Source organism: Camellia sinensis, chromosome 4 (genome assembly GCF_055761805.1).
Source record: "Camellia sinensis isolate YWXY chromosome 4, ASM5576180v1, whole genome shotgun sequence".
NCBI classification, from domain to species: domain Eukaryota; kingdom Viridiplantae; phylum Streptophyta; class Magnoliopsida; order Ericales; family Theaceae; genus Camellia; species Camellia sinensis.
The window spans coordinates 78,199,364-78,209,302 of record NC_138964.1 but is presented as its reverse complement, the minus strand read 5'-3'; the positions used below and the strand labels follow the sequence as shown (position 1 = coordinate 78,209,302).

Sequence of the window (9,939 nt, the reverse complement as noted above, 5' to 3'; positions counted from 1 at the left end):
GCCGGAAGGGCCGGAAATCATAATACATCGCCGGGGAGCGCCGGTGCTAAGAATTTCACTCTGGACTTGGGCATTGTGAATGCGGGAAGTGTTGATCAGCCAGCTGTACTGACGCAGTTGGAACAAAAAGGAATCGAGGAATTTGAGAGAATCAGAAAAGCTAAGGCCTCGGAGGGGACTGAAAATGCTGTTGGCATGAGGATAGATAATGGTACGAGCATGTGGACGGAAAGTATTGCGAGTACGATTGAACCGGAGCTGGACAGGTGTCTGTTGGCTGCCGATGGAATGTGGTGGGAGGACGATGATCTATGTCTTGCCCACACGGATGAGGATTGGGGGAGCAACCAGCCAGACGATACCTGGTACATTGGTGAAGTCGATCATATAACTAGAAACGGGCGGTACTTCAAGCCCCCGCACCTAGATCAGCCAGAGGCATCTGGGAAAGATAAGGAGGCTGAGAAACAGAAAGAGAAGCAACTCGAAGAAGAGGCTGTACTGAAGCAGTTAAAGAAGATACGGGCAGACATCTCCATCTGGGGACTGCTTATGGCATCGCGAGTGCATCGACATGCTGTCTTATCGGCCATGGACAAAGCCAAGCTCTCAATAGATACCACGCCTGAACAGCTGGTGGGCTTAGTTTTTCTGGGAGGAGCTACCCCGATGTTAACCTTCTCCGACAAGGAGCTACCACCTGAGGGTGCGAGTCATAACAAGCCACTCTACATCTCCGTGGAGTGTAGAAACAAATGGATACCCGTGGTACTTGTCGACACAGGGTCCGCCATCAATGTGTGCCCGGAAAGAACCGCATATGCCATCGGTTTAAAGACCGCGAACTTTGTGCCAACAGCCCAGGTGATTCGGGCATATGAAACACAAGCAGAGAAGTAATGGGGACAGTGAAAATTCAGACCAAGGTTGGGCCGGGACAGCATGAGGTAGACTTTCACGTCTTAGAAGTTCCTGCGACCTTCAATCTACTTTTGGGGCGGCCGTGGTTGCACCAAGTAAAGGCAGTTTCGTCCACCTTGCATCAGATGGTGAAATACCCCTATGGGAAGGGAGTAGCCATCATTTTTGGGAATTCATCGATCCATCCACCGCCGGAGGTGTCTACGCCAGTCCTAGAAATTGAGCATGGTATGGAGGATGTGTTCTTATCCGGTTTCACTCTGGCTGAGGCCTGGGTCATGCAGAACATTCTGGCTGTTAATGAGGGGGTGTATGTCAGTGCTCAATCAGTATACCTCATGAACAAGCTTCAACACATCCCCGGGATAGGATAGGGAAAGAGCGGCCGGAAGGGCGTTGCAGCGTTGGCCGAAGTGCCGCACAACCCACATACCTTTGGTTTGGGTTATCTACCTACCAAAGAGGATTGGATAAGGAAGGGTAAGGAGATGGCTGGGAGAGCCAGAGCAAAAAAGGTCGGGAAGCCTTATGAGCTAATGCACCGACCCATCCAGGGTACCCTAAACGGACACTTCGTCCAGGAGGGAGAGGACTTTCCGTTTTGTGGCTTCCCAGAGCCGTGGCTGAATGCGGAGAGGAAGCGCATGCCAATTTTTGAGATTTTCTTTGACCTACAGTTATCCGGGGATGACGTTGCGGAAGAGCAGACGGACCCATTAGCCAAGGCTGAGCAGAGCAAGAAAGTGGAGTCTGAGGATGCCGAAAGTGAAATGGGGGTAGCGCTGGCGTGTCTACTTTCAGATCCTCCGATCGAACAGAAGTGCTTGGGGGATAACTTCACAGTATGTGTGATCGGGAATGAAACGGCTGCAGGCCTACCAGCAAACATTTTGGATGCATCTATCGCACCCTCTCTCATTTGGCAGTATGAAGAGGAATTTCTGTCAAGCAACACCGGGTCAGGTAATGAGCCGGAATCTGATTCCACCGAATCTGTCGAGTCAGAATCAGGTTCCAGCTGGACTGAGTCTGAGTCTGGTATTCCAGCTGGACTGAGTCTGAGTCTGGTATTCCAGGGGGTGATAACCCAGATACCACAGTCCTGTCTAAGTCGTCTTTTTTTTCTCTTTTGAGTCTGTTGTAACCGAAGAATCGGACGATTTGGATGTGCTTAATGAGAATGATGTGGCTGTGATTTCTGAGTACTTTTCTGTGCCCTTGATTTATTGCATTAACTCAGACTTTCAAAATTTTGATGAAAACGACGAGGAAGAAATTCCTCCGGTTTTGCAACGCTTAATGGAACAAGAGCAGGAAAGATTTGTTAAACCCTTAATGGATGAAATCACTACTGTGAATATTGGTACTAAGGAGGACCCACGACTGGTCCAGATCGGGTCCACGTTGTCTTCGGAGGAACGCGAGCGCTTAGTCGCTTTATTAAAAGATTTCAAAGACGTTTTCGCATGGTCCTACGAAGACATGCCTGGAATCGATCCTGAGATCGTACAGCACCGGATCCCTCTTGACCCCGAGGCCCGACCCGTTAAACAAAAACTCAGAAGGATCCGCTCGGACGGGGCCCTCAAGATTAAGAAAGAAGTCACCAAGCAAATTGACGCAGGTTTCCTACTGGTATCTGAATACCCGACTTGGTTGGCCAACATTGTTCCAGTGTCGAAGAAGGATGGCAGGATCCGGGTATGCGTGGATTTCAGGGACTTGAACAGAGCCAGTCCGAAGGACGACTTTCCCTTGCCCCATATTGATGAGTTGGTGGACTTCACAACGGAGCATGCTTTGCTTTCGTTCATGGATGGCTTCTCAGGCTATAATCAGATAGTGATGGCACCTGAAGACTGGGAAAAGACTACATTCACCACCCCGTGGGGGACCTACTGCTACAGAGTGATGCCATTTGGGCTAAAGAACGCTGGAGCTACATATCAACAGGTCGCGACCACAATATTGCACGACATGATCCACAAAGAGGTTGAGGTGTATGTGGACGACATGATTGTCAAGACCAAAGAAAGAGACGGCCACTACACCGCCTTGCAAAAGTTCTTTCAAAGGATCAGAGAATTTCGGTTGCGGCTGAATCCTCAAAAGTGTACGTTCGGTGTTACAGCAGGGAAAATGCTGTGGTTTCTGATTACACAAAGAGGTATCGAAGTCGACCCTTCCAAAATCAAGGCCATCTTAGAAATGCCACCACCAAGGACTGAAAAGGAGGTGCGAGGCTTTCTGGGTAAAGTGCAATTCATAAGATGGTTTATCTCAAAATTAACCTTGACTTGTGAACCACTTTTTGGCCTCCTGAAGAAAGGAAAAAAGTTCCAATGGGACGGCCGATGCCAAGCTGCTTTTGAACAGATCAAGGAATACTTACAAAACCCGCCCGTGTTGTCACCACCTGAGCCAGGGAAGCCGTTGATTTTGTATCTTTCAGTAACCGAGACTACAATGGGCTGCAAGCTCGCGCAAGAATCAGAGAACAAAGTGGAGAGAGCCATCTACTACCTGAGCAAGAAGATGCTGGAGTATGAGGCTCGCTACACACCGTTGGAGAAGGCTTGCCTAGCTTTGGTATGGGCTACCAGGAAGCTGCGGCACTACCTGTTAGCTCACTCCGTAATGTTGGTTTCACGACTAGATCCCATCAAATATCTCTTCGAGAAACTGGCACTTACGGGTAGGCTAGCTCGTTGGTTACTGTTGCTTTCCGAATTCGATCTGAAATATGTGACGCGCAAGTCAGTCAAGGGAAGAGCAGTAGCAGAATTCTTAGCCGATCATCCCGTGGAAAGAGGTGAAGCAGTTGAGTACTTATTCCCAGATGAGGCCATTTTACATATTGAAGATGAGTTTTGGACGATGTACTTTGGCGGAGCGTCGAACTAGTATGGGTATGGGATAGGGGTGTTACTGATAGCACCCGACAATTCCCATATCCCTTTAGAATTTAAACTCCGATTCAAAGTCTCGAACAACGAAGCAGAGTATGAGGCATGCATTGCTGGTTTAGAAGCAGCCCTAGAACTAGGGGCAAGACGGTTGGACGTCATTGGGGACTCGAACCTTGTTGTATCCCAAGCTAAGGGAGATTGGAAGGTCAAAGAAGAAAAGATGACAATGTACCACCAGACCTTGGATCTGCTGATTCCTCGGTTTGAGAAGCTAAACTTCACTTATCTACTAAGAGAAAACAACAAGTTCGCAGATTCACTAGCAACTCTATCTTCTATGATAGACATCCCGTTTGGAGTCCGGATGCGTCCAGTCATTATCGACCAGAAATTTGTGCCGGCTTACGAATCGATTGCTGCTATAGACGAGGTTCAAGATGAGAACCCCTGGTATTACGATATTTGGAATTTCTTGGAGAAGGAAGCATACCCACCATGGGTAAATGCCAAGGATAAAAGGGCAATCAGAAGAATAGTCGTTCAGTTCATCATCTGCGGAGGCAAATTATATAAGAGAGGTCATCTGGGAATGCATAAGCTGTGCGTTGAAGCTGAAGAATCAAAACGCCTGATGGAGGCCATCCATGGAGGGGAATGCGGTGCGCATATGAACGGGGTAATGCTAGCACGGAAAATCCTCAAACAGGGTTACTACTGGTCCACCATGGAGGAGGATTGTATCGGCTTTGTTCGGCGATGCCACAAATGTCAGATCCATGCAAACCGCATGAACATCCCGCCGTCGAAGCTGTACAATATGACTTCGCCATGGCCATTTTCAATTTGGGGAATCGATGTGATCGGGACTGTTACCCCGAAGGGGTCTAATGGGCATGAGTTCATCCTGGTCGCGATAGATTATTTCACGAAGTGGGTTGAGGCCCAATCCTATGCGGTGTTGAAGGCGTCACATGTTGCAAAATTCATCAGAAACAATATCATCTGTCATTATGGGGTCCCAAACGAGGTCATTTCAGATAATGGTTCCCACTTCAAAAAGGAAGTAATTGATTTGTTGGAAAAATACAATGTGGCTTTTCATAAGTCGTCTACATACCGGCCGCAAACCAATGGAGCGGTCGAGGCCGCCAACAAGAATATCAAACACATATTGCAGAAGATGGTGGAAACCTACCAGGATTGGCCAGATAAGCTGCCGTTTGCTCTGTGGGGCTACCGGACTTCAATTAGAACTTCTACTGGGGCAACCCCGTACTCATTGGTTTATGGGATGGAGGCCGTTCTACCTATTGAAATTGAGGTTCCATCACTGAGAGTGCTGGCTGAGTGTCAAATAGCCGAAGCAGATTGGCAGCAGAGCAGATTTGAGGAACTCATGCTCTTTGATAAAAGAAGACTGAAAGCACTGTACCATGTTCAAGATTATCAGCGCAGAATTGCCCGGGCTTTCAACAAGAAGGTTAAGTCCAGGAATCTAAAAGAAGGAGATTTGGTGCTCAAGGATAACCGAGCTCCCATTCATGACCCTAGGGGCAAGTTCAGACCCAATTAGACTAGTCCCTACATCATCAAGTCTATTTGGTCAGGTGGAGCTGTGGTTCTGATGGACCTAGATGGCCTAGAGTTCTCACAACCGATCAACATGGACAAGTTGAAGAAATATTACCCCTGAGAGGCTCACTAGGCCGAAAACCCAAAAGGGCGACCTAGGCAAAAGTTAGAGCATAGAAAAATTGAAATTACAAAAAACTGAGCTCGCAAGGTTGAAAACCCGCAAAGGGCGGCCTTGGCAAAAGTAAGAGCGTAAAAGGAGAGTGAAAATACTTGAGTGAACCTGGACCTGAACTACGTAAGGCTTGATTCCCATCTTTGCGATACGTAGGCAACTTCATCCTGAAGTTCAGCCATAAACTTTTCCCCGATCAACTTTGTCCATTTGATCATCTCGGCCATCTTTGTCTATTCAGCATTCAAGAGTTCGGTTATGATCTCCGGTGCAGTGCTTTTCAAACTAGGGATAACTTTCCGTTGCCATGAAGTGTTGTGGTACTGTTCAAGACTAGGGGCAACTTTCTAGTTGCTAGGATCTGAGGTTGTGCATCTCAGTGACAGATTTCAGGCATGTCCAACTCTGATCCATATCGAAAATGGTTTTGGAAAGTTTTAATAAAAGTTGATTTTGCTCAAATTAATCTTTTTACAACTCAGACCATTTTTGGACCAAAGCGGAAAATTTTCAGTACCCACAACCTTCAATTTCATTGATTTCAATACAGAGTTTTCCTGCTCTTGCATACAAATTGAAGTTGCTTTTTTATTACATTCATAAAGAAAACTTGAAAGTACTAATAAAGCAATAAACCCGGGGCATAGATGAGTTAGGTGTTCCTACGCCCCCTCCCAGAGCTGGTCGAAGCCTCTGATGCCAAAGCGGGTCCTTCCTGCGCCTCTTCATTGAGCTAATCTAGGCACTCGTCAGACAAAGTGCAACTGAAAGTGGGAGCGGGGGCGAGTTCTCTCGTCCTCCATGCTATGGCATATCGGGCAAGCTGTGCGCCTTGGACCGGGAATGCAACCGGGTACTCTATCCCCTCTGGCGGACAAGTCTGATCATGGCCAAATTGGCGTTGGAACCGGAAAGGAAAGTAGAACACACAATGAGTCATGCCAATTAACTGGATCCCGGCCTGACGGGACATGCTGTAGCTCATTGGCGGGAGGTTGATCCAAGGGCAGCGCCAAGCAATGCGGTCTGCGGACAAACCGCACATCCAGTTGTACCACCACCCCTCATCCAGGGCATCGATCAGACGTTGTTGGAAAAAGTAGCCGCGAGCTGAGTAGGCTGGGCAAGAGTCCACAACCTGCAACTTATCCATCAACCACACCTGGGGAGGGATAAAAAATGAGAGATTAAAGAATAGAGAGATGTACGATGAGAGAAAAGTAAGAAAAAGGGTTTTGTGAGAAAAACCGAGCCTGAGGGCCGAGTGATGTGAGCAATACATATATGAGATTGGGTGGGAAACATTACCTGCAATAGTAGTGGGCTCCCCGCAAGCCTAGCCGTCTCCCGGCGATGGAAAGCATCCAAGCCCATCAATGTCTCAGCCAATGTCATGGCAATACAGCTCTTGCCCTCCTTCAAACCTTGGGCCACCTCAATCAACCGGACACTGAACCCTCCGGAACCTGAGGCAAGCAAGAAATGGGATAGCAAGCATAGGCAAAGCGCGTGTTGCCGATAGCCTTGCCAATGATGGTCGTCGCGGTCACCAGCATCAGAAAACTGGCAAACCAAGCTTAGGATGTCCAACCCCCCGTCATGAATCAATGATCGAGCATCATGCAAGGTAAGGCCACACATTTGTCCTAAGGCTTGGACGTGGCCAAATTGGAGTTAAGGCAAGATTTCCTCGTTGCACTCAGACTCCATCAAAACTTGGAAATCCTCGAAAGTAGGACACATCTCTTGTCCGCTAAAGCTAAAGACGTGTGTTACCGGATTCCAAAACCTTGCCGCGGCATAGAGGAAAGGAAGATGCAGCGGAGTACGGCCCAGCGTGAATAGTGCGTTCAAGCCGAAGCCCCGGAAGTTCAACTTTTCCGAGCCATCTAGAGAAGCAATCCAAGCTGTGAGATTTTGGGTGAGGAACGCCTCCATTTTGATGCAAAACTAAGATGAAACGAAAGAGCCACGAGGCTGGAGCTTTTAAAGAAGATAAGGCACTGTTCGGGGGACACGTGTCGAAAATTTGGTGGCTGCCAAGCTAGGTGGTCGGCCGGCCACCTTTTCTGGTAGGCCGACCACCCCTCTCCCCTCCAATGCAAAAAGCTGGTCGGCCAGCTCCCTTAGGTGGTCGGCCATAGAGAGGAGGGTGGCTTTGGTCTTATTCTAGCTTCTAGAAGAAAGTTCCTAGCATTTCCATGCATTGGGGGTGTTGAAGGTGCGAGTTTTCCTCTGTTTCGGATGCATTCCGTCATCCAGATCGTCCGAAATGCATTTGTTCATCGAGTTGTTGTTAAAACCTGCTTATCAAGTTGTTATTTTGCTTATTGAGTTGTTGTTTTGTTTATTTAGTTGTTTAGTTTATCGAGTTATTAAGTTTTGTCGAGTTGACGAGTTGTGTATATCGAGTTGTTACTCTTTGTTTCATCAACATTGTTGTGTCTTGCTTATCGAGTTGTAGGTTTAATCAACATTGTTGTGTCTTGCTTATCGAGTTGTAAACTTGTTAAGGTTCTGTTCTTTCTTAGTAAGTTAAGTTGCTTTGTTTGTTGCGTCGGTTCACTACCTGACTTGGCAATTTTCAAATGCACAATTCCATTCAATCTCATTTTGTGCAAAATGATGCGATGAGATGCAAAAACATAGAATGCAACACTTTTTGAACAAAAGCTGTTTCATTCCATCATGCTTCCTTTGTTACAACATTTTACAACAAGGGTACAAGTTTTACAAAAAATAAAACTGCCTAATAATGTACAATGTGCTACAACTACTAGTAAAAAAAGGCAAATAAAGCAGGAACATCTGTGCTCTCAAGGGCAAGAGAAAGAGGCCCTCTTCGTCCTCTTCTGCAGAACAGCCCATGCGTCATCCCCATCAGCACCACTATCTGAATCGGAGCTGCTGTCCTCGGAACCCTCCCCGGCATCACCTCCGCCCTCGGAACCGGACTCAGAGTCATCCTCTCTACCGGCGGATGTCTCTGACTGAGGATGCGCGGACTCCTCCTCCTCGCTGGACTCATCCTCTATGATATGTGCTCTGCGCCCACCTCGTCTGCGAGACGACTCCCCTCTCCCAGCTCCTCGAGAAGGCCTAGATGGCCCAGCTCCTCGGGAAAGCCCAGATGGCCCGGCCTGTGGCCCGGTATATATCGGAGGCATCTGAAAAGAAAGAGTGCAATTCGAATACATCAGCCAAAATATGTATATCAGATGCACAGACAAGAAAGTTACGTAGAGTGGATGTATGCAGATATAGTACATGAATGAGGTGTGTGTCAGATGTGTTCTACACATGCAGTCAATCAATGCAGTGAAATGTTCAAATTCAGCATGTCATCAGAAGTATGATAAATGCAAGGAAACTAAAGAGTACCGAAACACCGAGGATGGACAACTGTGCCTCTCTCCGCAAGACCATGCCCTCAAGTGAGGCCACCAATCCGAGCATCCCCTCCATGTACTCTCTAGGTGGCTGCAAATACAAGCTCAAATCATCAATGAATAAATGAATGTCTAGGTATCTGAGTGATAAATGAAAAGCAGTGGAGCATACCGGTGGTGAGTCAGGATCACTAACGTATCGATGATCAGGCATAGGAGGCTCTATCGGAATTGGGTAGGAAGTCCCGTATCGCCAACCCGTCAACTCAGTCGGAATGTCTGGCCATCCGGTATGATGATAAGTCGGGGGAATCGGGGGGACCAGTCCAGCCCCACCTCTAGATATACCAGCCCTACTGGTTGAGGGAATGTCTCTAGCTCGGGTGCGACTCGAGGATGGCATGCCAGTAAACCTCCTCGTGGGAGTACGGACACTTGCCAATGGAGGCATCAAGTATGTATGACGGTAGGTCGCGTACTCCCCGTCCTCCAAGTGTAGCAATACATCGGTGCCCAACCTGGCGTCAATGACACCCTGGGGAGTGAGCCTATCAGTTAACCGCATATCGTCCGGGGGTACTGAAGGGACACTCTGCTCAGGAAAGCCCATAGTCTAGCGAAGGAAGCATTTCCCCAGGAACCAGGCCCTACCAACCAGCCCCTCAAATAGGACCCTGTACCGAGAGGCGGCCCATCCTCTAGCAAGCTGAAGTCGGAGGTCCCCACCCAAAGGCACCCAGGGCTGCCATGTGATCTGCAGATAACCAATGCATAAGACGATTAGAAATCGTAGATGTGCAAAATAAATCAAGGATGAAAACATGGAGGACTGAGAGTTCTGAATTACCTCTGTCGGCCGCACTGTGTCAAAAAACTGCCGTAGGTAGGGGAGAGTCTCCCGGGCCCACGGTCGGTACTGGCCCTCGAAAACGAGTGAGTAGGGGGTCATGAGGGGCGCCTCTACCTCGAGCTC

The 9,939-nt window shown here is 48.2% G+C and overlaps 1 long non-coding RNA gene across 1 annotated transcript; it reads right to left on the bottom strand.

Annotated features, from left to right (window-relative positions):
- Window positions 1-8,236: 8,236 nt before the first annotated feature.
- Window positions 8,237-9,708, bottom strand: LOC145823373 (uncharacterized). Its single transcript, XR_014365654.1, has 2 exons — window positions 9,163-9,708; window positions 8,237-9,057 (listed from the first exon to the last, which is right to left on the bottom strand). It is a non-coding gene; the product is annotated as an uncharacterized LOC145823373 (long non-coding RNA).
- Between the last annotated feature and the right edge of the window lie 231 nt (window positions 9,709-9,939).